The sequence below is a fragment of the Dasypus novemcinctus genome, chromosome 3 (genome assembly GCF_030445035.2).
Source record: "Dasypus novemcinctus isolate mDasNov1 chromosome 3, mDasNov1.1.hap2, whole genome shotgun sequence".
Taxonomy (NCBI): domain Eukaryota; kingdom Metazoa; phylum Chordata; class Mammalia; order Cingulata; family Dasypodidae; genus Dasypus; species Dasypus novemcinctus.
In genome coordinates this window covers 181,982,402-181,993,803 of record NC_080675.1, presented here as the reverse complement: position 1 = coordinate 181,993,803, position 11,402 = coordinate 181,982,402, and the positions used below count along the sequence as shown (strand labels likewise).

Below are 11,402 nucleotides of genomic sequence, written 5' to 3'. Positions count from 1 at the left end.
CACAATGTCAGTTACACTTTCTTTACCTTTTTGTATATAGTTTAGGGAGGGTGTCTCGGTTTTATATGAAAACTCAGCAAATGTTCTCTAAATACAGAAACCTAAAATATAACCAAGGTGGCCTGTGACATTAAAACAGGAAGGATGAGTAAAACGTTGAGAGCACTGTTCAAATGATCACATGTGTTTTAACTGCTTTTCCAATATGAGAACTATGGTCGAGTCCAATTAAAAATTCCTGACCAGAGGTCAGTTATATCACCAATCTGTGCTGTAAAAATGTGGTGGAACTTCTATGCAAAGTAGCAAAAGACTTTCTTGAAAGAGCTTCTGGTAAGAATTTCCAAGTAAAGGGAAGGTATATCTGTGAAGTTCCCTGTCCTGTTTAAATAACGAGAACTTATCCTGTTGAAGACAGAGATAACATAAAAATAATTATCAATAGAAATATGCTGATGCTAGAAGATGATTCAGGTGCAGGGTTTGGGGATTCTTTAGTTTTTATTTTTTAAATAAAATTGTATTGAAGTTTATCATTCATCCATGAATACACATAAACAGTAAGTAGAGTAAAAGTTGTGAACTCACACAACAAACATGCATGCCATCATACAGTGCTCCTGTGTATCACCCCTTCATCAACACCTTGCATTGTCATGAAACATGTTACCAACTATGGAAAAGCATCATCAAAATACTTCTTCTAACTATAGCCCATATGTTACATTTGGTGTATTTTCCCCACACTCACATGGTTTACACCCTGTATTAGTATTACGTATTTGTTATCATTCATGAGAGAACATGCTCATATTTGTCCTGTTAACCATAGTCCAGTTCCCACCACTGGATCCTCTGTGTTAGACAGCCCATGCTTCCTACAGTCCATTAAAAAGTGTGCATTCAGTGGCTCTCACTTTCATCACAGAGTGTGCTGTTACCACCTCAATTTTAAAATATTTTCATTACTCCAAAAGGGAAAATCTCATACCCCCTTGTCCTCCCCTCTTGTTGTCCCTAAGAACTGGTATAATATCTTCTTGCCATTGTTGAAAAATACTAAGATATTACTGTTAACTATCATCCATAATGTACATTAGCTATAATTTTCTTATGTATCACCATATTCTTAACACTTTGTAAAGGAAGAGCGTTCTTATATTTATATTATTAACCACAATCTTCATGTACCACTGAAATTACTATGTCATACATTCCCTAGATTATTCCCTAATTTCCTTTCAATTTACATTTATGTCCACAGATTACCCCATTCAGCCACAATCTTATTTATAGATCAGCAGTGTTAGTGATTCTCATTATACATATTACCATAGTTCTAGTCCTTTCCATACATTTACAATAAACCTTATAAAAAATGCTACATACATTAAACATCAGCTCCCATTCTCAAGCCACCTTCTATTTCCTAGTAACCCGTACTCTAGAGATTCTGTCCATGAGTTTACTCATCATATTTAGCTCATATTAGTGAGACCATACAATATTTGTTCTTTTGTAACAGGTTTATTTCACACAACATAAAATCCTCAAGGTTCTTCTATATTGCCATATGCATCCCAATTTCATTTCTTCTTAAAGCTGAATAGTATATGCCATTGCATGTATACACCGCATTTTGTTTATCCATTCATTGCTTAATGGATATTTGGGCTGGTTCCATATTTTAGCAATTGTGAATAGTGCTGCTATGAACATCAGTGTGCAAATGTCAGTTCGTGCCCTGCTTTCAGTTCTTCTGAATATATACCTAGTAACGCGATTGCTGGCTCATATAGTAGTTCTATATTCAGGTTCTAGAGGAACCTCCAGTCTTCCACAGAGGCTGCACCAATTCTAATTCCCACCAGCGGTGGAGGAGTGTTCCTATTTCTCCACATCCTTTCTAGCACTTGTAGTTTTCTGTTTATTTTATAGTGGTCATGGTATAAGGTGTGAAATGGTATCTCATTGCAGTTTTGATCTTCATTTCCCTAATAGCTACTGATACTGAACATTTTTTCATGTGCTTTTTGGCCATTTGTTCTTCCTCTTTGTAGAAATGCCTGGTCAGCTTTGGCCCATTTTAGATCGGGTTGCTTGTCTTTTTTATCGTTGAGTTGTATGTTCTCTTTATTTGACATGGATTTGAAACACTTCTCAAAACATGGTTTCCAAATATTTTCTCCCATTGAGTAGGCTGCCTTTTAACTTTCTTGACAATGTTTTTTGAAGAATAAGTGCTTATTTTGAGGAGTTCCCATTTATCTATTTTTTCTTTCATTGCTCATACTTTGAGCGTAAAGTTTAAGAAACTACTGCCTACCACAAGATCTTGACGATGTTTCCCTACATTTTCTTATATTTTGATTGGTGTAGCTTTTATATTTAGGTCCTTGATCCATTTTGAGTTAATATTTGTAAAAGGTGTGAGAGGAGTTTGTCCTTTTTCTTTCTTTTGGGTATGGATATCCAGTTCTCCCAGCACTGTTTGTTGAATAGACTGTTCCAGCCTAGCTGGTTGGGGCTTGACTGCCTTGCCAAAAATCACTTAACCATAGACGTGAGTATTTCTGAGTTTGGTTTCACTAGTCAATGTCTATCTTTATGCCAGTACCATACTGTATTTACCACTGTTGCTAAGTAATATGCTTTAAAGTCAGGAAGTGAGAGCCCTCCAAATTCATTCTTAATTTTAAAGATATTTATGGCTATTTGGGCCCTTTACCCTTCCAAATAAATTAGATAATTGACTTTTCCATTTCTGTACAAAGGACTGTTGGGACTTTCATTGGGATTTCATTTAATCTATAAATCAATTTGGTTATGATTAACATCTTAATGATATTTAGTCTTGCCAATCCATGAACACAGAGTATACTTCCACTTATTTAGATTTTTTTTTTTTTTGTAGCTATGTTTTGTAGTTTTCTGAATATGGGTCCTTTATGTCCTTGGTTAAGATTATTCCTGAATATTTGATTCTTTTAGTTGCTATTATAATTGGATTTTTTATTCTGATTTCTTTCTTAGAATACTCCTCAGTACTATATAGAAATGCTACTGTTTTTGCCTATTAATCTTGTAACCTGCCACTTTGCCAAACTCATCTATTAGTTCTAGTAGCTTTCTTTTGGGTTTTTTTGGGGAGATTTTCTAGATATAGGATCATATCATCAGAGAATAGTGAAGGCTTCACTTCTTCCTGTCCTTTTTGGGTTCCTTTTCTTTATCTAGCCTAATTGCTCTAGCTAGAACTTCTTTCATAATATTTAGTAACAGTGCTGACCTTGGTACCCATGTCTTGTTCCTGATCTCAGTGGGAAAGCTTTCAGTCTTTCACTGTTGAGTAAAATGTTAGCTGTGGGTTTTTCATATATGTACTTTACTATGTTGAGAAAGTTTCCTTCTGTATTAACTTTTGGAATGTTTTTATTAAGAAAAGATACTTTATTTTGTCAAATCCTTTTCTGCATCAATTGAGAGTATCAGGTAATTTTTCTTCTTCAATTTATTAATGAGGTTTATTACACTAATTGGTTTTCTTGTGTTGAAAAACCCTTGCATACCTGAGGTAAAACCCACTTGGTGGTGGTATAATTCTTTTCATATGCTTTTGGATTCAGGTTGCCAGTAGTTTGTTGAGAACTTTTGCATCTATATTCATTACAATAATTTTTCTATAATTTTCTTTTTTTATAGTATCTTTATCTGGATTTTTAAAATAAGCAATTTTATTGAGATATATTCACACTCCATACTATCCATCCAAAATGTACAATCAGTGATTCTCTTTATTATCAGAGTTATGCATTCATCACCACAATTTTAGAATATTTTCATTACTCCAAAAGGAAAATCCCCATATCTCTTATACAGTCCTGTTATGGACACTTGGCCTTGATATGGTAATTTTGTTACAAATGATGAAAGACTATTAAAATATTACTGTTAACTATAGTTCATAGATTGCATTTGGTGTATTTTTCCCATATACTCCCCTTTTATTAACAGCTGGTAATAGTGATATACATTTGTTTATTGATTTGCTGATGTCCAGGTATCTGAATATATTGGTGAATTTACTGCGATGAAGTCAATTTCTCTCTCTTGCCTGGTGGTTTTGTTTCACGGCTCTTCTTTGATTTTTGGTTCAACTTACTCTGAGTCTTTAAAATTGCCCGGCCTAAGTTATCAAAATCGCCCAGGAAATCACTAACGGGTGCAGGTCCTTTCCCAGGGATTCTGGACTAGAGAGACCTAAAGGTGGTTTTTCCCCTCGCGGCTTCCCGTCCTGCCAGCAGATGGCGCTCTTTGACACATCTTCCCATGGCAGTGTCTCCTTCACCCTCCACTTGCCCATGATTCTGGTCTGTCCAGAGCTGAGATTCAAAGTGGGCTTTGCTGGCCAGTTTCACTGGGGAGAAACCATTCTCTGCCTTCTGCCACACCCTCCCTCTTCCAGGGAGGAAGATGTCTGTCCCCATCTCCCTTGGCTTCAGGGAGCCACAGGAATTATCCAGGCTGTTCACCTTAAGGATGGGGGATAGGTGCCATTCCTTGACACAGGGTTAGTAACTCATGGTTTTCATTTTGGCATTTTCATCTCCCTGTCCTATGCCCTACTGTGGAATGCACAGCACTTTCCTGGTCTGCTGACACCCAGAGCAGATCCTCCAACAGCATTTTGCCCTTGTCTGTTGTTTTTGTGGAAGAGTTGAGCCTGCTTTCTTACTCCAATACCATATGCCTGGAACTCTTTATTTTTAATATATTGAACTGGGATTCAGACACAAAAACATTGTAGTAAATGTGAGTTTCCACTGTATATGTTATCTTTGCAGATAAGCCAAAAGTTTCTGTTTTAGTTGGCAGTGGGGTATAAGTCAGAGCTCAACTGACAGCAGTATTCTTTTCACCTGTGTCTTTCAGAGGGTACAGATGAAGAATGATGAGCTGTCCATAATGGGAGGTGACTTATTTTCAACAGACATGTTGAAAGTGGAAATATTAGCTAGTGAACCCTACCCAAAAGACTCCAATTAACTTGTTTGTATGATGTCCTATTAGAGTATGAAATCTCAGGTAATGTACTCAACATACAGAATATTTTATGTTTTCACCTTTGAGTACACTTTAAGTACATTTCTGGGCTGAGACTCAACCCTAGAAATATGACCCATTGGAAGATTGACTAAGGTGATGTAGTCCACTTGACAAGAGAAAGCAGAAGCAGAACCCCCTTTAGAGCACCTTTGAAACTTTACTAGGTGTCTTGCTAATGTTGTCCTAGATGTAGACACTGTGGGAATGTAACTGAATACACCATGATCACACTGCAAAATGCATAGACATACTAGAACTACAATACCATGTGTGTATGATGTGTGTGTTTTTCTTCAATGCATTGCAGATTATCACCTGTGCCTTTCAGAGGAAACTGACTTGGAACCACGAGCGGGACATAATGGGAGGTGGGTGAACTACAGTGATGTCCTGTTGCTTGTTGAAATGTCAGTTCCTGACATAGGCCCCATGCTTGACTACTTTGAATAACAGGAAGTCAGGATCAGAGTTTTTGTATTGAACATGAATTTAATTGGTGAGTTCCTCTGGAGGAAATTTGATTGTGGATGGACTGAAGAGGATTGGTTTATTTGAGGGTGTTTGGGCACCCATTTGAATGCCCATGGGAATACTCATAAAAGACAGTTCATCAATTGCCTGAGGGCAATTCATGCTACATTGATTAAATATTTGAACTGATGTGTGGAATATCTTGGGCCATTGAATAGTTGCATCTGGGTAGACACTTGATAACACTAGATAAAGTACAGTTGTCACAAATATCCTTTTGCATAAAACATGGCACTTTATTTCAGGATGATAAAGTTGATAGCCAATTTGCAGACTCCTTCTATGAGGACAATCATCTCTTGACCTTCTAGGGATTGAGTAGGGTACTACTATTAGTGTTTGGTATACAAATATCATAGAATGCAAATGATTCAAGTTTTCTTGAGAACTGAGTCCCATTATGGCAATATCTCTCCTAATATATCTGGTGAGATCTTGGCACCTTCAGGAGACCATAATCTGTGTCTGAAAGTCAATGAAAATGATGTGGAGATGTTTCAGGGGACATCATTTCCTTTTCTTCTCTCCTGTTTTGGGGATCTAAAGAGATGATGATTTTACTGACCGTTCACTTGCTGTTGCGGCCAGGTGGCGTTAATGAGTTGGTGCACTGCAAATGCCCACATCTCCAACTGGCGGCAGGTCAAGGCCTTCTGTGAAAGTCCGTGAATTGATAGCACATGATTTAGGGAAAAGGCACGAGGTGGTTGTGCAATTTTCTTGCCATCTTAGGTGCAGATTTTGAAGGCTTTGCAAAATAAAACCTTAAAGTGAGAGTTCTGATGCATTCCAAATGCCCATCTTCTGGTTGTCCCATTCTTGTGCATATAAGCTAGGGAAGATCCAGGGGATCGCCTGGTTTAAAGTGTAAGCTCTACAAACACACTGTAAGACCAGGAAGCTGTCCTATTCACCAGTTTGTGTTTAGTGATGAATGCGCTCAATGCAATTAATGAGTCATTTTTCTAGGGTGACCAAGGTGCTTCATGTGATCATAGAAGGCAGGTGTGGAGCACACATGATTTCATTGTACCAGCTTCAAATCATGTCTTTATCCATGTTGTCACAGATGGGGTCTCCATGGGAAAGCAGCTGCAGATCCTTGACTGTGGCAATTATTTTAGCTCTTGGCACTGCAATGCATCCTAAGCATTCCAAGGCAATGGAAAGCAAGGCCATCACAAAGGAGCATCTGGTAAGCATTTACAAGTCAAAGGGGTTGGACGCCTGGAGAGACTCTTGGCTTGGGTCAGTAATAAGAATTTACCTTGTTGAAGACATATGATGATATAAAAATCATTACATAGAGGTATTACATAGAGGTCCGCAACTGGTAGAAGACACAGGCACAGGTATTCGGGATCCTTCTTTTCATTCTAGTGCAATGACTGTGATTGATTCTTGAGAAAATGATGGCCACTTTGATTTTCAGTGGCATACGTGTATATTTCTCTGGAAGCCATCCATTTGGCTACCAGAAGACTGCCTTCCATGTTCTATTTTTCCTAGCAGTGTGATATAATGCAGTGTTCAAATCATAACCATAGTCGTTTCACGTTCATCTTTCAGAGGCAAGTCCGTGGAGCCGTGATCTCTCCATTATGGGAGGCAAGAGATTTATTTTTGAGTGAAGGTGGAAATGTTAGTTAGCAGATTCAACTTGTTTGAATACTATAATGGCATGACTGTGGTTTTTTCTGACAGTGACTCTGAATGATTGAGGAGTTCCTGAGGAAAGCTGGAAATTTATGAATTTGATAGGATTGTGATTGAAGGAGGTATTCACACTATTTGTATCCTCAAGGGAATACTCTCCAATAGCATTTCCTTATTGGAGCCCTTGTTTATTCTCCATTCATCACATATTTGAATTGATTCCTCATTTTGGGGAAGATGGGGTATGATCATTTCCAATGTGAGAGATGCTGGTGTATATGTTTGAAAATGCCAGAACAACCAATGTCCTTCCATACAAAATATGGCATCTACTTGGGGAGGAGTAAGTGATGGTAGAATGTCCTGCCACATTCACTGTGACCCTTAAATCACTTCCCCTTAGGAATCCAGCATGATAAGACTTATGAGAATAACTCAATCAGTGTCATAGACACCAACAATTTGAAGTGCTCAGCCTGACTGCTTCCCAATATGGCTTTACATTCTCAGTGATGAGTGGGCACAGTTTATGTATTTCCCTGAGAGCCATTTCCTTTTTTGAAATTATAGCAAAAGCACATTGCAGACTTCCTGGGTCCAAGATAAGCACTTCTACTGGTGCCTCCAATGTGATGGAGAATGTTATGGAACCCGGCCTCATTATTCCTTCCATGTTATTTGGCCAGTTCTTGGTGTATTGTGAGCCCTCTTACCAAAGTACAGGGGCAAGTGTTGTTCCTCTTTGAAATTTCTCTTTTCTACAGCCATTTTTAAGCAAAATTGCACTAAAATGGAGTGCACCACTGTTGTATTTGCAGATTCCAATGTGTAAGGATTTGCACGTACTATACTCCAACAGGAGAGCACAGTTGAACTCATAAGGCCAACATTACCATTTTTTTTAATTTAAATTTTTATTAAAGATATTTAGATTACATAAATGTTACATAAAAAATATAGGGAGTTCCCATATGCCCTGCTCCCTACACCACACACTTTTACCCCCATAATGACATCCTTCATTAGGGTGGTACATGAATTGTTATTGATGTACACATTTTGGAGCATTGCCGCTAAGCATGGATTTATAGTTGTCATTTTAGTTTACACTCTCTCCCACACAATTCTTTAGGTTATGGCAAGATACATAATGGCCTGTATCTGTTGTTGCAGTGTTATTCAGGACAATTCCAAAGTCCTGGTTAAGACCCCGTATTACACCAATTTTCCCTCTCCCTGCCCTCAGAACCTCCAGTGACTACTGCCTCCATATCAATAACACAAGTTCTTCCTTTGGTAGAATCACAATAAGTCTGTAGTAGAATACCAAAAAATCCACTTTAGTCCATAGTTCATTCCCCATTTCTGAGAATTCTGGGATCATGATGCCTACTCCACCTCTAATTGTAAGCTAGTTTTGATCCCATTTTGCTGATGGACAGGACTCTCTTACTTGCAGTTATAGACTCTTTAGGTTCCTTGGTATGGTGGTTGTCCATCCTCACCTCCATGTTAGTTGTTCTGGGTGAGTCCCACGAACTGGAGAGTAGGTGTTACAACTCCACTGAGTTCAGGGTCCAGTTGGCACATGGACAGTCCAAAGATTCAAGTCTCTTGGGTGTACACCTGTCAGTTCCAGCACCAACTACAGTCTGAAATAGAAAGGACTGAGGACCAGAACCATGTGTAGGGAAACCACAACTGAATCCAATTCTGTCACACTGGGGAGCACAAACCCAAAGTAGGGCCCACTGGCAAGGTGCCAAACTCATGAGATATCTGCCCTGACCATAGTGCCTGGGTGTCTCCAGAGGCCTCAGGAGTCCCACCATTTGGGGTAGTGTCTAATTTGGCAGTCAATGAGATCCTACTGAGATGTGCATAAGCGTACCTCTGGAATGACCTCTCGACTCACTTTGAAGTCTCTTAGTCATATAAACTCATTTGTCTTTACCTTTCCCCCTTTTGGTCAAGGTCTTTTTCCAGTTGATTGCTAATTGGTGCTTAGTAGTAATCCCTTGGTGCCGGGGAATCTCATTCCTGGGAGTCATGTCCCATGATGGGAAAAGGTAAAGCATTTATGTGCTGAGTTTGGCTTAGAGAGAGGCCACATTTGAACAAGGAGGCTCTCAAGATGTGTTAGGCACCTATAGCTGTTTTATATGGTTATGAATTCCAATAATAGATATTGGATTATGTTTGTAATCTGGTCTGTACCTGGGCATGATTAAGTTATGATTAAGACTTTGATTGGGCCATGTCATTAGGACATTGAGTCCCCACCCCTTGGTGGGTGGGGACTCAGATAAAAGGCATGGCAAAGGACAGAGTTGAGGGTTTTTGATGTTGGGGTTCTTGATGTCGGAGTTTGATGCTGAAGCTTTAAGCTGGAGCCCCAGAAAGTAAGCACACAGAGGAAAGAGAAGCAAGCACCAAGAAGAGAGGACCTGAGCCAGGAGAAGATCACAGAGGAACAGATACATCTCCTTAGACATGGCAGAAGCCCTGGGGAGAGAGGCAAAGCCTAGAGTGCCTCATAGTCTACAGCTGACCTTGTGGAGAAAATAGGAGACCTAAGCTCAGAGAGAAGCAAGACCTGGGAAGAGAGGAACCTTGAAAGCCCGCACCCTGGCAGATGTAGGCAGCCATCTTGCTCCAACACAGAAAAGGGCAGAGAATTAAGACATGAATCAAAACTGGCAATTTATTTTATAACTGATATGTAGGTGATCCAATACTAATAAACAGTTAAATGATCACAGTTATTGATTGCTCACAACATAATGCAATAAGCCAATTAAATAGTGTAGAGGGAGAGGGAGAGGGGAAGAGAGAGAGAGAGTATATTTACAATTACTTACCAAACTAGGAGAAAACTCAACATCTGATCTTTCATGAGGTTGGGATGTCCCATTCCACAGGTGGCCAGAGCCCCTGATTGGAATCATGGTCCCAGGCAGAGCATTCCCTCCTGGGTGAGACTTCAGCTGGCAGGCAAGGGACTGTCCCCTTGAAGGAAGTCTGAAACTGCAGATCTCTTGCTGATTTTGCAACTCATGAGTAATTAAATCTTCTGAGACAACAGTGTCTGTCCACAGGAATGTGGTCAGCCCCCCCAAGGAGAGACACAAAGTCTGTGAAATGTCCTGTTCTAAAGGGTATCACTACTCATGGAATGCTAAGCACGGACATATAGTTAATGCATAAGATAAAGAACCAGCAAAGACAAAGTTACAGAGTTATATGCTTGAAGTAAAGGTCCCCAAGGACATTCTCCTTACACAGACTTAAGGTTACATTGCTGAGGCAGGAGAATTCTCTAAGCATGTCCACATTTAACTCCTGCTCCTACATGCTCAAGGCAGTCACATCATACATCTAATTTCTTGTTCACAATTCTTCCCTCAAGGTAATTATAATATGCATATATCAATATATTAATTTAAGGACATTGTTAAGTTAATGCCTCCAAATTAAAACTTCTTTTTTAAACATTATACTGTTTTATTAAAATTCTCTTCTAGAGGATGCTGAGCCAGCTTCAGGAGCTGCACAAGGAGGAGGAAACGCTACTTCTGTTGAAGGCAGCACTGCACGATCAGCTGAACCGACTCAAGGTTGAAGAATTGGCCCTTCAGTCAATGGTTAGTTCTAGCAGAGGGGATGAGATGCTTTCTTCTCAACCTGCACCTGAACCTTCACAAGATATATTGATGCACGTAGACAATGAAGCATCAATCAATCAAATTGCACTGGAGTTGAGCACAAGGAGCCATGCTCTGGAAGAGGAGGAGGAGGACGAGGAAGAAGAATCAGATTCCTAAAGAGGTGGAAGAGCCAGGGTTGGTATACAACTAACCCTGGCTCATAAACTTTCCTTCTTTGAAGAAATCTTCCTGGCATGGGCCCTATGGCCTGCATGAAAGAGAAGCCAGAACTATAGAAGGATATACGGTTATAAAAATGGCTCCATGAGTACCTCAAGTTTCAAAATGTTTTAAAAATTAGTGACACACAGAAAATCAAAGTTGCAGTGATTTCGCATTGAGCAATATAGGTGATGCTCTGTCATCTAGTCAAACTTAGGAATTGTGTTCAAAACAGAACTT

At 39.3% G+C, this 11,402-nt stretch overlaps 2 non-coding genes across 2 annotated transcripts; both read left to right on the top strand.

Annotated features, from left to right (window-relative positions):
- The first annotated feature begins 383 nt into the window (after window positions 1-383).
- LOC111763396 (small nucleolar RNA SNORD115) lies at window positions 384-459 on the top strand. The gene has a single exon (XR_002796276.1). It is a non-coding gene; the product is annotated as a small nucleolar RNA SNORD115 (small nucleolar RNA).
- A 6,424-nt stretch (window positions 460-6,883) lies between these two features.
- On the top strand, window positions 6,884-6,963 carry LOC111763395 (small nucleolar RNA SNORD115). The gene has a single exon (XR_002796275.1). It is a non-coding gene; the product is annotated as a small nucleolar RNA SNORD115 (small nucleolar RNA).
- Window positions 6,964-11,402: the final 4,439 nt, after the last annotated feature.